Source organism: Engystomops pustulosus, chromosome 2 (genome assembly GCF_040894005.1).
Source record: "Engystomops pustulosus chromosome 2, aEngPut4.maternal, whole genome shotgun sequence".
In the NCBI taxonomy this organism is placed as follows: Eukaryota; Metazoa; Chordata; class Amphibia; order Anura; family Leptodactylidae; genus Engystomops; species Engystomops pustulosus.
In genome coordinates this window covers 56772143-56789113 of record NC_092412.1, presented here as the reverse complement: position 1 = coordinate 56789113, position 16971 = coordinate 56772143, and the positions used below count along the sequence as shown (strand labels likewise).

Here is a 16971-nt window from a genome sequence, read left to right as displayed (position 1 = left end):
ACAGCAAATAAAGTCCATCATGATAAACCAGGGACTCTTACTTATAGATCCAGGCACAGTGACTGTGGTAATCTTCTTATATTTTTTTTATCTCCGTCCACTTTCCTTCTAAAATCAAAATTACCCAAATGAGCCTAAGGGGCTACCCTAGCCCCTCTGTGATCTGGCTGTCTCACCCTTCCCCCCTACTGCCTCAGTACTGAGATTAAAGCAGAAAGTGCTCACTTCACATGTGCTTAGGAGGCAGGTGGGAGGTTAAAACAGCTTGTAAAGACAGATCACAGAGGGTCCTATGGTAGCCCCTCAGGTCTCTTAGCATAACTTTAATAGTTGATTTTTAGAAGGAAGGAGGTCATGGATAATAAATATAAGACAATTCTCACAGTCATGGTGCCTGTATCTATGACTACCGTAAGTGTCGCTGGTTTATCATGATGGATTTTGATGGTAGATTTCCTTTAAAGCAACCTATAAAATGCGTAGTTGAAACTTGGTGGTGATAATACAGTATTTTCCGGAGTATAAGGCGCACCATCAATAAATGCCTGCTAAAACGTCTAGGTTCATATATAAAGCGCACCGGAGTATAAGGCGCACCTGATTATAAGGATGATTGACCAGCAGGTGGCAGACCTGTGCACAATTCAAGGCAGCTGTTGTTTGTAAGTACGGTTCATACATAAGGCGCACTGGATTATAAGGCGCACCTTTGATTTCTGAGAAAATGAAAGGATTTTTAGTGCGCCTTATAGTCCGAAAAATACGGTAAAAATACTTCTTATGACAAATGACTCAACATTAGCATGGAGATCTTCAAGCTAAAAGCTAAAGATGACCTCTAAGTAAGAATGGTGAAATTGTTGTATCCGGAACCCCAGTGTCTGTGACACATATATACAGTCTGAATAAAATATTCATCTCATTGGTATTGAATATACACAAATATTGACCTGTTCCTAGTTTTTTAGGCCACTGTGAGTATGTGATGGGGACTTATAACCATGGCTACATAATACAGTCTAGTTCAGTCACTGTATTGCTTCACTTCCAATACTGCTCGAAATAAGACCCTCCGAAAAGCCTTAAATCCACAGTGATGATATATTATAATAATCATTATAAAAATAATAATTTGTAACCAGATATTTCTGTCTAGAAAAAGACAAGCGTTCAAATCACTAAACCTGGTTTTAATTCTGAATACAATTATATTATAAAGAACCGGCATGCATGACATAACACCAGCAATGCTTGATGGTTGAGTTGCAGATTTTGGCATCGGCTCATTCTCAGCCGTTACATATATACATAACCTCTATAATTAATAAAAATCTGTAGATTCTTACATATTAAATTGCTTTATTGTTGTGTAAATAGTTTTCAGCACTGCAGGCTCCGGGTTTTATCGGAAGATTATTTTATGATACGGCCAGGTGCTTCGTATCCAGGTGCTTATACAGATAAGGTAACGTAGCTGGTAAGGTTGAAAAAAAGGCAAAGATCCATCAATTTCAATTTATAAATATAACGTGTTGATACAAAGGAAGGCCCTAAGAGTGGGATACAAATGCAACTGATTGAGCGAATCATTCAAGATTCGATTCGCTGAAGCTTTACCTAATTTGGTTCGGGTCTGAATCTATTCAGTCTGAACCAATGTTGCTGTAATTGTTCGGGAAATTGGTGTCCTATCTCGTTTTCTTCATTTGTTTTAAGATTTTCTTTATTTTTCCTCACCACCCCTCCCCCCCTCCCTAAGCTCTGGGATGAATGAGAGTAGGAGCTAGCCACCATTTAAAGGATCTGTCGGAAGGATCTTCGGTGCTCGAAAATGGCAGATTTGTGCCAAGTCTACCAATCATCAAATAGGTTTGCATATCTTCCCTTCCTGACTTCAAATATTATTCCTTTTAGGAAAAAGTCCAAGTTTACTAACTTTCTTTGATATTATATAAGATTTGGTTGTGCAGATCTCTTCTTCTATAAAGATTTATTGAACCCTTCTTTCTGTAGATGATGCCTGCTTGCAGGGTCAGCTCCAGGTATCAGTAGGCCCCTGGGTGACAGAGCCCCATGGGCTCCTTTACAGTGAACTCACGTAATGGCATTAAACGTTCAAAAACTAAAACAGTCTCCTGTTCCCTAAAATATTTCCTAGTTTCTCATACCCAACAGGCCCCTCACAGATATTTTATTTAAGCCCCCTGACACCCTGTGGATTAATTAGAAACAGCCCCGTCACCTCCATGGATTTCTTATGTACAGACTTATGTGGGCACCCCATACCTTGCTCAGGTATGCCCAGTGCTGGCACTGGCCCTGCCCGCTTGTTATGGTCAGCATAGAAAGCAGGTACTATCCAAGGGCCACTCACATGGCAAATGCCAACATAAAAGTTAGCATTGTCTAGAAAACCCCAACAAGAACCGCTAGCCTCATGCAGCCTGTGCATGCATCCTACATATCCAAGGCGATGTTCATGATGCCTACTTTTGCAGTGTTTGTTGGAAAAAGCACTTGGTGTATTCATACTAATCTGCCATATGCCCATGCAGTAAGCATAGGAAATACTTCTATAGCTGTATTTGGGGGGCATGGTGGCTGATTGGGTAGCACTTCTGCCTTGCAGCACTGGAGTCCTGGGTTCGAATCCCACCGAGGTCAACATCTTCAAAGAGTTTGTATGTTCTCTCCGTGTTTGCATGGGTTTCCTCCCACACTCCAAAAAACATACTGTTAGGTTGTCTAGATTTTGAGCCCCATTGGGGACAGGGACCGATTTCGCAAGCTTTGTGCAGCACTGCGTAATCTGTGTGCGCTACATAGATAAAAGAATTATTATTATTGGATAGAGTAAATGACTACTCTTCATTACAATGTTCAAGAGTCCAAGGGATCAACTGCAGTACAATAACATTGCATGAATGAATGTCTACCCTCTAAGTTATGTAGATGGCTCTCTATAATGTATACACTTGCCTCATTGGTAGCTATATGCAGAAATGTCAGGATGGGGACATTTTTTCCATTTTGCGCCGATTTTCCCTGTATTGCCCTGGGATTTTGGCGCACGCGATCGTATTATGGCGAATCGTCATCGGCATGCACACAACAGAAATCGAAGGGCGTGGCCGTACAAAAACCCAACGGATTCGGAAAAACCGCCGCAATTTTAAAAAAAAAGTGTCACGGGACCTGCTTGGTGAAGTTCAGTGCATTCCGATGAACTTCAGCACAGCAGGGACACCTGGTGGACGTCGGAGGAACTACCTTAGTGAATCCCGGCCGTACCCGAATCCTCCGCAGAGAACGCGCCGCTGGATTGCGAATGGACCGTGTAAGTAAATCTGCCCCATTGGGGTAAATGACCCCCATTATCACAATGTGCCTGCCTGCCTCAGCAGTTTAATCATGGTGTGGGAAGTTGACAATCTCCTGCTTCACCATTGTATATAGCTCAAGAGACCTAAGAATTCAGTGGCCCTGGCTTGGTGATTGGTGACCACTGATCTACACATATTGCAATGCAATCTAAATTTTTGGCATGGGCCATGCTGTTCTGAGACTTCATCAGAAGTCCATGGGACCATACTGTACCACTATATAAACCCCTTTGTTAATAAGTTCTATGTTTTGCTTAATGCTGTAATATAATCTTCCATAGAAGCATCTAGTTAGAAATATCTCTGTAATTTGGTACTGTACATAGATACTATAGATAATAATAATAGATAATAATTCACTGCAAATGTTTGTGACAAAAATCTGTTTAAATGCCTTGTGCTGCATTTTTCAAGAGTTTAATGACAAGTACAGTAAAAATGATGCTTCATCATGGTCTCAGTTACACCAAAATATGCACAGTGCACGCGCTTTAGGAAAACTTTCTGGCATAAACTAAGCAAAATAGGAGGGAAATTAGATTTCCCACTGTTAAAGTTATACGTATCATTTAACATTAGATACTTTGACAAATTTTAGGGACCATGGCCATTGTATATGGAAGTATGTAGATTTTATGCACACGGCACTATACGTACAGAAGCTTATTCATATTATTCTACATCTATAATGTAAAAAATACCTTTCAGGTGCGTAACTACAGCGATAGCAGCCGAAGCAGCCACTATGGGGCCCGCAGTGTCAGGGGGCCCGTCATTTGACCTGACACAATAAAGAATGGAGGATGTGCACCATTATATCTATATTGTACTGCACATGTCCAGCATAATATGTATATAACATATACTGTGATGTATATATGCAGTATCTGTGATGTGTATATGGTGTCTGTATACACTGTATGTTAGTATGTTGCATATGGCACTGTATGTATGTGTATATGCACATCAGTGTATTTATATGTGATTGTAACTCGCATGTGTGTATACTAATATGTATATTTCGTAAGTGGGAAGGGGGGCCCAATGCAGTAGCCTGATAGGGGGCCCTGTCTCTCCTAGTTACGCCACTTTTATTCAAGAGTTATAGTCAGTCTGTTCACCCCTATGATAAATCTTTAGACCTACGGTATCCATGTAAACACAAGTTCGCCTGGGCGTCTATTCAGATGCAGAGTAACTTGCCCGAAGCCACTTGGAAAAGAAAGTACATTCCCAGCATCCGCTGAGACAGTCAACAATGGTAGTGATAGGTATATGCATTCTTCTTAACTGAGACTACAATCTACCGGCATAATAAGGTGGGTAGCAGACCAACACATTGCGACGTGTTCATGTCTTAATCATGGTACGGTATCCATGTAGGCATGCAATATGATGTCACACTGGAAATCTTGCCAGAGAGGACCTCCAGAGCTAGCAATGCATACGTGTGTGAAGATGTCATCGGCATTGATGTGGGATACAATGTTCTCCATAGTTTCCCCTCCCTTCAAATTGGGACACAATTTATCTGACTCTCCTTGTTAAATTCTTATTACTGGTGAGTGAATATTTGCTGAGCATATGTTTCCAAGCAGTATTACAATGCTCTAAATGCTTGCCAAAATGTTGAAAGGGTCACCGGCACTGCTTTGGGAACTTAGTAATAAACAGACATTTCTTTTTGATAAATCTGCTCTGTTTACAAGGTTTGCCTCCCACCCACATATGTTTAGAGATGATGGTTAACTCATTGCTGTACTACAAATTCACATTCATCACCAACACAATCTTCTAAGCTTAGGATTCGAAAACCTGGTTACTGTGACCTGCTGCAGACCCAAAATGCTACATGCGTAGTTTCACGTAAAGCAGTAGTTTAATTGCTCTTGGCTATGCATAGGATATCCACAGGATAAGCGATAGCAATCGGATTGGTGGGGGTGTTAATGCTGCGATCCCCACCGATCATAAGAACATCAATTACATGAATGATCCCACACAAACAGGGATCCCGTTCTCTAATCGACAGAGTAGCATAGCAGGTTGAATATGTGTCCTGCTCCCCAATTCATTACAATGGGGCTTCGGAAAACTGCCAAGAATAGCGTAGGGAGTTCCGGAGGCAGCTATGCGCAATTTTTGACACTCCCTCAGTATTGAATAGATCGGCAGGACACATGCAAAACCTGACGCTCCATCAATTAGTGGGAACAGGATCCACATTATTATCATTTTCCATCTTTTCTTCTGTACCTTCTAGCTGGCCATTCACTACACAGTAGATGGGGCTGGAAGCAATTAATGACAGCAGCAATCACTTGCCATAAAGAACTAAGTCTTTATTCTTCAGTTGTGTTTTTACGAGACTCTGATGTTCCAAGTAAATTCTTTATGATTGAATGTCGGAAACATTTAATGAGACTCAAAATCATATACAATATCATATATACTGTAATATCCTTTTATCTGCTTTTGAAGTTCAATGATCACTGGGGGGGGAAACAACAGCCAGACAAATAATTCCTTTTAATAGTTTTTTCGGAAAATTCCTAAAAAATATAAAGACTACTTACCTCATCATATTATCTTCTTTTAACAGGTAAATCAAGAGTGGTCATAAGAACTTCCTGATAAGGCCCGGATTTCCTCTTGATGGCTTCAACTTCCAACTTTTTTTTGATAGCACGAGAACTGTGCAGCAAATCTGTGAATGAACGCTACAACCCGTCATCTGGGATAATGATTCTGGAAGATCTATACCAGAAAAGGATTTGTAATATGTGCCATGTAAAACTCTGTGGCACAGCTGACCTATTCACTCCACGGATGTAGAAAGTTAACCGTGAACATAAAAACCACTTGTAAAGAAACCCTGTGGAAGTTATTTATTCTGGAAAAGTAACATAAAACTAATCCAAATGGAGCCTTAACTTCTATGTAAAGTCTGCAAGAATCGAAATGCCTTTGTCTTTCAGCTTCAGAAGGATCTCATCAGAAGATCAGCTACCCTGTGACTCTACTCATTGCTTATCCAGCTCTACAAAGACCTAAAGCTCTTGCATCGCACCTATGGATGGCTTTCTTGTATATACCATATGATATCAAAGAGGGTGATCATTATATTCTAGACTTCAGCGGAGAACAGCCGCATCTGTCTCCTAAATCCAGCTGCCAATGGAAAGAGAGATGTATAACTTGTGTGTGTGTGCAAGAATATTACACTAAAGAAAAGACTTTTTGTATTTCCTTTAATACTATAATATACAAGGCAGGGAAACAGCCAAATAGACATTGACCATATTGCAAAAAGTTATAGAAATGGTTCATATCCAGTGGCATCTTGTGTGACAGGGGCGTAACTTGAGGGGGTGAAGAGGGTCCGGTTGCAAACAGGTCCACAAAACTTTGGAGCCCATAAGATGCCACTTTCCCACATGAGAAGACTATAAGACCATTGATTATAGTCCGGGGTGTGCACTGGGGTTCACCAGTTTCATAGAAATTACAACGGGCAATGCAAATACATAGGTGACTATCTACAATATATAGGGGCAGATTTACTTACCTGGTCCCGTTGCGAACCCGCGGTGCGTTGTCCCACGAGGATTCAAGTCCGGCGCGATTCACTAAGATCGTGCGTCCCAGTTCCTGCATGTGTCGCTGCTGCGCCGAGGTCCGGCGAAGTTCATCTGCTTCTTCCCGGTGCATGTGAGTGCTTGATCTTGCACACAAATCCTTTTATAAATTGTGCACCAAAAACCCGGGGCATTTCAGGGCAAAAGAGAAATATTCGGGAAACCCGACGAAAGTGCGGCGTTCGGACACTTAGTAAATGAGCCCCATAATGTCTAAGAAATAGCACAACATGTAATGGACTCATTGAGAAGTACATGGGCAGATGGCTGAACAAGTAAAAATGTCACCATGTCTATGCATGTGTCTTGAATATATGAGAAAGTGCTTGCATTTGCTTTGCTTATCTATGCTTGTGGCAATCATTGTGGATATCAGTTCATTGTTATGTATGTAAAATTCTGCAAACTGCCCCCATAGAAACTCTGTCTGTGCTTTGCCCATGTATAAGGGGGGCAGTACAGAGCCAGGAGCAGTGTACTGTTCAGTGTCTGACAGATTCAGCAGGGCAGTCAGCTATGTGAAGATATTGATCATACTCTGCAGCAGAAAATAGAATAACAAATAATAAAAATAGCTCAAATGTGTCTGTAGCACTTAAATAAAAATGGAAACAAATCTAAAAATAAAACAAGGACCATGTTTTCTATGTATTTACTCCATTAATTTGTGCTCAGATTGAGGCACGAGCCCCAGTGTATTCAAAAAAGTCATAACAATAATTAATCATGAGATTACCTCTGACACAAGGTACTGTATGTCCAACATCTAGTTCATGAGCTGCATGAGGGCTTGTTTTTTTGTGGGAGAAATCACAGTGTTTGACAGTATCATACTGGGGTACATAAATCTATTGATTTACTTTTATTTTATTTTACACTTTTTTTAACATGGTGTTTTTGAATAGGACTGAGAGTACTAGAACGGATCTTTTTCATTTGTACTCCAGAATCAGAACTAACAATAAAGTATGTGTGAGTAATGTAAGTATTAATTCTGTAGAGGTTATTTCTGACATGAAGTACTGCATGTCCAACATCTAGTTCATGAGCTGCACGAGGGCTTGTTTTTTGGGGGAGAAATCACAGTGTTTGACAGCATCATACTGGGGTATATAAGTCTATTGATTTACTTTTATTAACTCTATCTAGGAGGGGAAAAGAAGAACGTTGTATAATATATATATAGATACAGTATATTTGAGTTCTATCACTTTTTACAAATACCAAAAGGTGCATAAAAGGTGCATAACTCTTCTGACACCCTCATATAAAGGATCTGGAATGTACAGATCTTAAACTTTAAGAAAATTAGAATATTTTGTCCAAATGTCCAAATCATCTTGTTCTCAATGATAGACCTGGTACTGTTATTGTCTATATTACAGAATGACTTGGAATTGGTGAGTTAACCAATGCTGGGGAATGGATACACAGTTTTTTAACATGGTATTTTTGAACAGGACTTGGGGTACTAGAACGGATCTTTTTCAGATTCTCCAGGAATTTGGGTACCATGTGTACCCCAGAATCAGAACTAATAATAAAGTATGTTTGAGTAATGTGAGTGAGTGATGGCAATATCTGCACAGGGCTATAGAATCTGATGGGGCTATATAAGCAATAGGTTAAAAAAATGAAATATATGTGATATATTTTATGATATCAATAAATTGTGTTCACTCAGAGGAGTGCTGGTCAAGTTACACATTGTACATGATAACTTATGTATTCTTTTTAGTCATTTAATAATTAATCTATGGCTTGCAAGTGAATTCTATGTGAATCAAGGATCACCGGTGGATGGAGAAGGGTCCCAGCTCCACTGATATACATTGTAGAGCAGTGTATATCACATCATAGCACTAGAAGTTGTATAATGACAAATTCTTTTTACTTTGTATCGAGCTTATAGACTGAAGACTGTTCATCCATATTTCATGTCGTGGTTTTTCTGTATATAAATTGACATGTACAATCATTCTGGAAAAGGTAAATGGCTTTAAATAAAAACACAACTTGAAGCTCCTGGGCCCACAAGGTAAAACATCTGCAACAAGATAATAAATGATTTATGTTACCAGTCGTTCCATCTGGAGTAAAGGCTTTGAAGCGCGGTGTGACCGCACCATGGCCAGTTATGTCCCAGAATACTGACTATAGATGGAGAAGGCGACTGCTACACCAGGACATGTACTGGGAAACATTGCAGTAAGGAAAGGTCCATGTTTATGAACAGAATTGTGGTTCCGGAGCTTGACACATGTATCTCACAATGTTTGTTGTGCTTGGATGTGCCTCTGACAAGACCTTTGGCAACATGTCCTCCAGCTGGGGAGATCTGAACTGTATTATTGTGCTAGAAAAACATGTAGAAATAAAAAATGGTTTGGTTGTCACAGTGTCAGGTATTTTATAACATGCTACTTTGTATAGTTTGAGTATCAATGTTCTTCTTTTTAAATGTTTCTTCTATGGTTTTGCCGGCTCCTCATATATATAACATAGTGAGTGGCCAGTCGTGAAAGAGTTAAAGGGACACTCCAGTCAAAGCTAATTCATTGAATAACACATGGTGCAGGGCCTGCAGGGAGGAGTATGACTCATTTTCATTGTATTCCTAGAACCTAGAATCATGCTCCTCCCTTCAGAGTATAATTTAATGAATCAGCTGTGACTGGAGTGTTCCTTTAAATAAGGAGGGCACCTCTGTCCAAGCACCTCTATACAATGAAGGGATTGCAGTGCTTAATGGGGTTATGTCAATAATAATAATATTTATCCCCTATGCAGATAATGATAATTAGAAGATCATCATCTCCTCTGGATTTCTAGGTTTTGGATGTCTTGTTAGATGATCTGGACAGGGGCGGATTAAGACTGCCATAGGCCCTGGGCTGTATAAATAGTTATTAAATTATTATAGCCCCTACAAGCTTGTAATTTACTTCCTACCTATGGTAGTAGAATCAGCTTTTTAGGAATGGAGGATGCGTCCCTTCTGCCTGCTTTCAATCTGCAGTTTCAGGACCTTTGGAAGACTTTCAAAGGTCCTGAAATGGCTCTTGTGTACATGTGTATTGAGAGCAGGAACAGATGAACGAGAATTTCATGTTTGAAGGTCCTTCTTGGTCTAAAATTTGGTGGGAGGTTTGGGTGGCCGTGGGTCCCCTAAAAGACTTGGGCCCCGCATATCATTTGCTGGAGGCATTTCAAACCACATTAAATAAACAGAACCAGGTCTGAAAGGAGAAAAAGTTAATAATAGGGGCTGCTCTGCGTTTCATCTCAGGAAGGAAGCAATTGCCGGCGGTTTGCAGTTACTTTGGTTGCACAATTTGCAGGCCTCTCCTGTACAGAGACTTGTGATATAGCAAGATGGAAATACCAGCCTGTTAACCCACGCTGGCCTGGCCCGTATCTGTCTAGGATCATCAAGAGAGTCCCAAGTATAGACACACTGAGGAGTAAATGAAATGGAACATGCAAAGTCTGGAGAGTGTCTGCAAATAGTAATGTGACATTCAATCGCTGGGGGATCCTTAGGTAATGCCAAGCAAAGGGACCACAAGGATCTTTATTCAAGATTATTATTGGTAAATTGGAGCTTATCAATGCAGGTTTGGGTTCTCTTACAACTACTCTATTGGAGGATACAAAGAGACAAATAGAAAGCTGTGACTGTGAGAAAATATTCTCACATAAGTTATTCATGGCCTCCTTCCGTCTAAAATCAACTTTTAAAATGATGCTACTAAGCCTGAATGGCTGTGGGTGTCCTCTGTGCTCTGGCTTCACAGGCTGTTACACTGCAGCAGCACGTCTCAGTCTCACCCTCCCCTCTGCGCTTCCTGCAATCTTGGTAGCAGCGAGTAGGGGGGAAATTCTCCTTCAGTGAATATATATATGTATATATATATATATATATATAGTGAAAAAATTACACACTGCAGGAATTCCTTGAGGAATCAAAATCCAAGAATGATGGAAGGAATTTATTTGTATCTTACTGCGCTGTGTGTTATACCATGTACATCATTTCTCCTTCAGAATGTAACAGCCTGTGAATCTGCAGCTCTGAGGGGCTCTGATAACTTGCCCATAGCCTTTCTGGCTTTCAGGCTAATGGAAATACATTGAAATGTATAGTGTACATAACTTCTAACCCCTATGTGTATCTATAATACACATCATTGTGCACATACTGGTTCTGGCACTTTTTTGACATTTTGATATACCCGGCTTATTTACTAAGGGTCTGCCGAATGCACTTTTGTCGGCTTTTAGAATTTTTCGGGAATTGTGTCGCTGGAACGGGTATTTAGTAGGGGATTGTGTCATACATGATCAGATTTTAGTGGAATCCCGCCAACTTTCATGCGACAGAAATCGGGGGGGGGGGGGGGGGGGAGAGTACCAGCTGACAATCCGACGGATTCGGACTTAGCACGGTATTTATCTTTAAAATTGTGTAAGAAATGCACTTACATACACCAGGAAGAAGAAGGGGAACTCCGACAGACCTGAGCGGGGAAGCGACAGATGCAGGATTTTTGGTGCGTACAATCTTTGTGAATTGCGGCACAGTGCATGAGCGTCGGACAACGCACAGCGGGAATTGCGCAGGAACGGGTAAGTAAATGTGCCCCACTGTGTTCACCAAGCCACACTATAGCGTTATTCTCCGAATCAGAACAAATCTGGAGAGACCCACAATGGAGCGCAGTGGTTAAGTAATGTGGCCCCCAGTTGCCAAAGCGGCCTTAAACTTTCTATATTATTTTCTAGAAACATTTCCTATAAAATACTTCCCATACAGTTTAATTCTGAGGTATCTTTTAACACTTGCTTCTTCAGTAATCACTGATCTCTAGAGCAACAAAAATAAATTTGGGATTTCTGCACTGCAATTCTGCAATGTATAACAGTAGCATTGTAGGGTATGGGATTGATGGAAATCCCATACAGACAATATGGCCACAATCTGGAGAACTAGTGCTTTTTCGCTGCATATTTTTCATCCACAGGAAAAAAGCTGACCTGTTAAATCTGTTAAATACTGCTGAGGATCGTGGTGCCAAAATCAATGCAAAAATTAAGCTCCTCCCACTGCCTGCGGCGTAGTAGCTGCAGGATCACCCCTGAGGTTATACCTGCAGCCATTCACCGACTTTAGGGTGCAGCAACACAGATTTTCCATGCCGAATTTTAATGTGAAAAATCAGCGGCACAATACAGTAACAGTGTAAAGTAAAGCCGCTGTAGATGCCGGTGCAATGAAAAGGTTGACACTGCCGCTTGCTGCAGCAAAATTGTGGCATAAAACTGCATTCGAAATTATTTCAGCTGATTTCTGCGGGATGGCTGCAAAATTACCATTGGGTATATTGTACAGCCATTCTGCTAAAGCCCCAGAGCAAACCCCCCTAAGTGCACAAATGTACAGTGCACTTGCCAGATTTGACAGACCACTCACAGTTCAGATGACAGGGCTCCATGCATTTTAATTGACGTTTTACAAAGAAGAAGGGACCTTAAAGGATTCCAATCTTGGTATCAATTGGATACTCCCGTATTCCTGTCAAGGCGCTGTCACCTCCAATTTTGAGCACCCTTTGACTCTTTTCTCCCTTGTTTTTTCTTTCACAAAGAAGAAGGGACTCCTTGCATCGTATATCACTATGATACATGTAGTCCCATCTACGGCACTATGGTTGGTCTGTAAAAATTCAGCCAATGCACCGACCATGGTTGTGCTTTATCAGCCTTAATAGACTCCAGAAAATATGCCTCACTTGTCTAAAAGAGTAAAGACACCACAACGCCTACATAAATCAAGATTGCAGATAAGACCCCCAAATACTTAGATTAGATAGACCACTATTGTGCAAGATGTTCCATCCTCGTGTGCTCAGACCATGAAATCCAGCCAGCGCAAGGTCAGTTTTTCACAGAATGAGCCCGGTCATGTGGTGCCGGCCTAAATCTTCCATACCTGCTGTCAATGTTCCCTCCTGAGCATCTGATAGCTGCCAGAAACACAGAAGCAGCCCTGCTCAATACATCCAGCACCTTTGTCAAGGACCATTAAAGGGGTGTGAAAGAAAGTTCTCAAATTTTAATCCCCTAGTGATGTATACAAGATAAAGATAATTTTTAACCCCTTGCTATACAATTTTACTCAGTTTTATTACTGTTTTAGCTCCTATAACTCAGTGATGGTCAGTGGGCGGGGACTCTCTTAGCAGACACATTGGGGCACATTTACTTACCCATCCATGCGCGTTTCCTGAGGTGCATTCCCTGATGAGAATACACAGCTGCCGCGATTCACTGAGATTGTGCGCCCGATTTCCGGCATATGTCGCTTCCCCGCTCAGGTCCGCCGGAGTTCACCATCTTCTTCCCGCTGCATGTAAGTGCTTGGCTTGCGACACTATTTTGAAGTTTAATCCCGCGGTTTGTCCGAATCCGTCAGATCGTCCGGCGTCCCGCCCCCGATTTCTGTCGCATGAAAGACGGCGCCCAAATCCAATCGCATGCAACACAATCCCCTTCTAAATCCCTGCCCCGGCGGCGCGATCCCCGAAAAGTCGGAAAACCCAAAGGAAATCCGGCCGCGGGATCCTTAGTAAATAATCCCTTATTATGATTCCTCTAGTTCTGTGAGTTGACAATCTGGTTAAATTATCAGGGCACAGGTTTATATACACTTTCATTTAGCTTCTGAGCATTCTGCTAGTATATGACACATAGAAAAAGAGAGATGAGACGGACCAGAGATCATGACACTCTGCTAGCTCAGCTATGACACACATAGTGAGCTCTGCTATATGCCTCCTTCACCTGCTATAAAGATATTACCTGTAGCTTGTAAGTAGAGTAAGTCTAATTACACTGCTGCTGGCCGGCAGGAAGTGTCTGTGAGTGAGCTTGTCTTGTAATAGTGGGGGAGAGCAGAGATCACACCACATTGAGCAGACAGGAGAAGCTATTTATGAGAAGAATCTGTCCTGGTCAACCATAAAAATAAGAAGATTTACGGTCGGATCCTGGGGCCAACTGAAATTGTATACAGCAGGACTGATAGAGACAGGTTGGAATTATATCTGTGAAATATTATATATTTAAGACTCTTTTCATGGGAGTACACTTTTAAGTGTCTCATTGTTAACTTAATCAGTCATCTCACAGATATTCTATGTCTATGGCAAATCAGTTTGGTTATTTATAAACTGTGGTGTTACAGTTTCGGTGTATGTGAAGTATACTCCAGTGTGGGAGTAGCAAATACTGTTGGTAGCAAAGAGTTAACATTTTTAATGGTAAGTGAAGTAAACACAAGACAGCCTCCTCCATTCCTTCACTTCCTAATTAGCTTCTCTGTAATCAGCGCTTCCTTCCTTAAAAGTTTCAAGATGGATTTCAGTGCAGTGATATTTCTTCACGGTCCCTTTCATACAGACCAGTGAGATTATTAGCAGCCACATTTACTAATATCATAGAGGAGCGGCTGCACACTGCTTAACTATTAAAGTATATGCCGGCCAAGAAAGAAGGCGCGGCACCGGGAAATGATGTCTGGTAGCAGAACAAGGCACAGTAAACATAACGTGGTCATCAGTGGTGGATTACGACAACCATGGACCCCAAGCTGTATAAAGATTGTGGGCCCCCAAACCGGTCTTGAGTTTTACATACATAGGTACTGCCCCTTACCCTTCATCCTCTGCTTCATTTGGTACACGTGATTTACATGCATAGAATATTATGATTGCTTTTTTGCTGCTGTTTTACTATTAGAGAATACTATTCTCCAATTTAATATGGACCCCCACAACACGACTGACCACACTGCCCCCCCCCACACACACACACACACGCACAAGCATCCACTGTGTGGCCCTCCATGTATTATAATATATACTATATTCCGCTAAATAAATTATATACTTCCCATTGTTGGGCTAGACAAAGAGGGAGATCCCCAGGCAAAGTATAATGTTCACATTAATGGCCCCCCGCAAAGTGTGGCCAACCCCCCTGTAGATCCATATAATACGCTTTAATGCTACTCATGCCCCATCTTAATTTTATCCTCCCTTTAAATAAAAGTGGGAAGGCAAATGTATTTCCCAATACTTATAATTCCCTAAATTTCTGTACTCCTACAACCCTCTCCTCCTCACATTGTGGCCCCTCTCTTCCTTTTCTTCCCACTGTGGCACCTGTTCTCCACCCCTTCATATTGTGGCCTCCTGTCCTCCATCCCCCTCACATTGTGGCCCCCTGCCCTCCACTCCCTCATATTGAGGCCTCCTGTCCTCCACTCCCTCATATTGTGCCCCCCTGTCCTCCACCCCCTCATATTGTGGCCTCCTGTCCTCCATCCCTCTCACATTGTGGCCCCCTGCCCTCCACCCCCCCTCATATTGAGAACCCCTGTCCTCCACGCCCTCATATTGTGGCCTCCTGTCTTTCACCCCTCATATTGCGGGACAGTCTCTCATCCGCCTTTGGACAGCAGTGAAAAACCAGATCTGTCCCACTGAATCAAGGATAGTTGGGAGCTATGCCATTATCATATAGTACTCCTAATTTGATCACTAGCTGTATTTGTGGTGTGGTGACAGGTTCCCTTTAAAGACATAGTTGGCAGTGCAAGCAGCAGATAAAGATCCAATTCCTGCTTTTTTCCCAACTACCTGTATCTCCAGATCTTTAACTCACAGAACCACAAGTCTGATGTGGTATGGAAAATGAGATTCTTATCTTAGATCATGTATTGATGGTTTATCCTGGGGATAGGCCATAAATATATATTCCTGGACAGCTGACAACAATGACAACTTTATTAGAACAAACAATTGTTCATCTTATAGTCTGCATACTGATGAGTGCTGCCTGTAAATGGATGTTGCATCTGCCTGTATCAACGGACACTTTAGGTTCTTTTCTACTATTATTATCATTTATGTATAGAGCACCATTAATTCCACCGTGCTGTACAATTACATTAAGACAAGAATTTTTTTTAAAAAAGTAAAAAATACAAAACTACAGAGATCTTGAACAAGTCATAGGAGGACCCTGCAGACGAAGTACCAAGTGCTCCAAGGCGCTACTACTGTATGGCGTCATGTCTCCATACTACTCAGATTGGTTATCAGCACTATGAAGCTGGTACTTTGTATATTAGAAAACCAACCACACGGCACCCAATGGGTGTCAAACCAATCCAAATCACAAGCGGTTATGTATTGGAAAGAGAGGACATAGAAATATGCAGAGAGTTCTTACCTAGTGTAATGTACTGACACAAGAAAGCTGTAATAAAAGCTCAATGGATAAGCGGGATCATATAACTAGAACAGTGATGGCGAACCTTTTAGAGCTGGAGTGCCCAAACTTCAACCAAAAGCCACTTATTTATTGTAAAGTGCCAGCGCAGCAATTTAAGCAGTAATTTATTTCTCCTTGTTCTTTGACAATTTTCAGTCATTCAGCCTCCTAAAGACACCATCACAGTTGAAAGGAGGAGGGCAAATTTGTAGGAAGATTCTGTAGGAAGATTCTTTGAGTCCTGTCTGGTGAACTTCGTGCTGGGGTGATGGCCTGAGTGCCCACAGAAAGGGCTCAGAGTGCCGCCTCTGTCACCAGTGCCATAGGTTCGCCACCACTGACCTAGAACAAGACCATGAATGTATCATTTACAGAAACTACTTTGTGCAAAAATGATAAAATGTGAAGCCCTGTACCTAAATATAACAATGATCCAAATAATATCTATTCAGTGTATCTATATCTGTATATTACATTGAGTTAGGTTTTTTTAAAAAAAGAATAATCAATCCTTAAAATTGCTTGATCAGTATTCAGATACATATGGGGTAGAATAGCAACACCGACACTACATGCTATGTGTAATGCTGCCCTCTACAGGACACATACTA

General features: G+C 41.3%; 1 protein-coding gene across 1 annotated transcript in view; it reads left to right on the top strand.

Annotated features, from left to right (window-relative positions):
• LOC140117722 (twist-related protein 2-like) overlaps positions 1-9595 on the top strand; it is a 41189-nt gene extending 31594 nt beyond the window's left edge. The window contains exon 3 of the mRNA XM_072134710.1: positions 5986-9595. The gene's annotated coding sequence lies outside the window, so the exon portion shown is untranslated. The remainder of the gene's footprint in view (positions 1-5985) is intronic.
• Positions 9596-16971: the final 7376 nt, after the last annotated feature.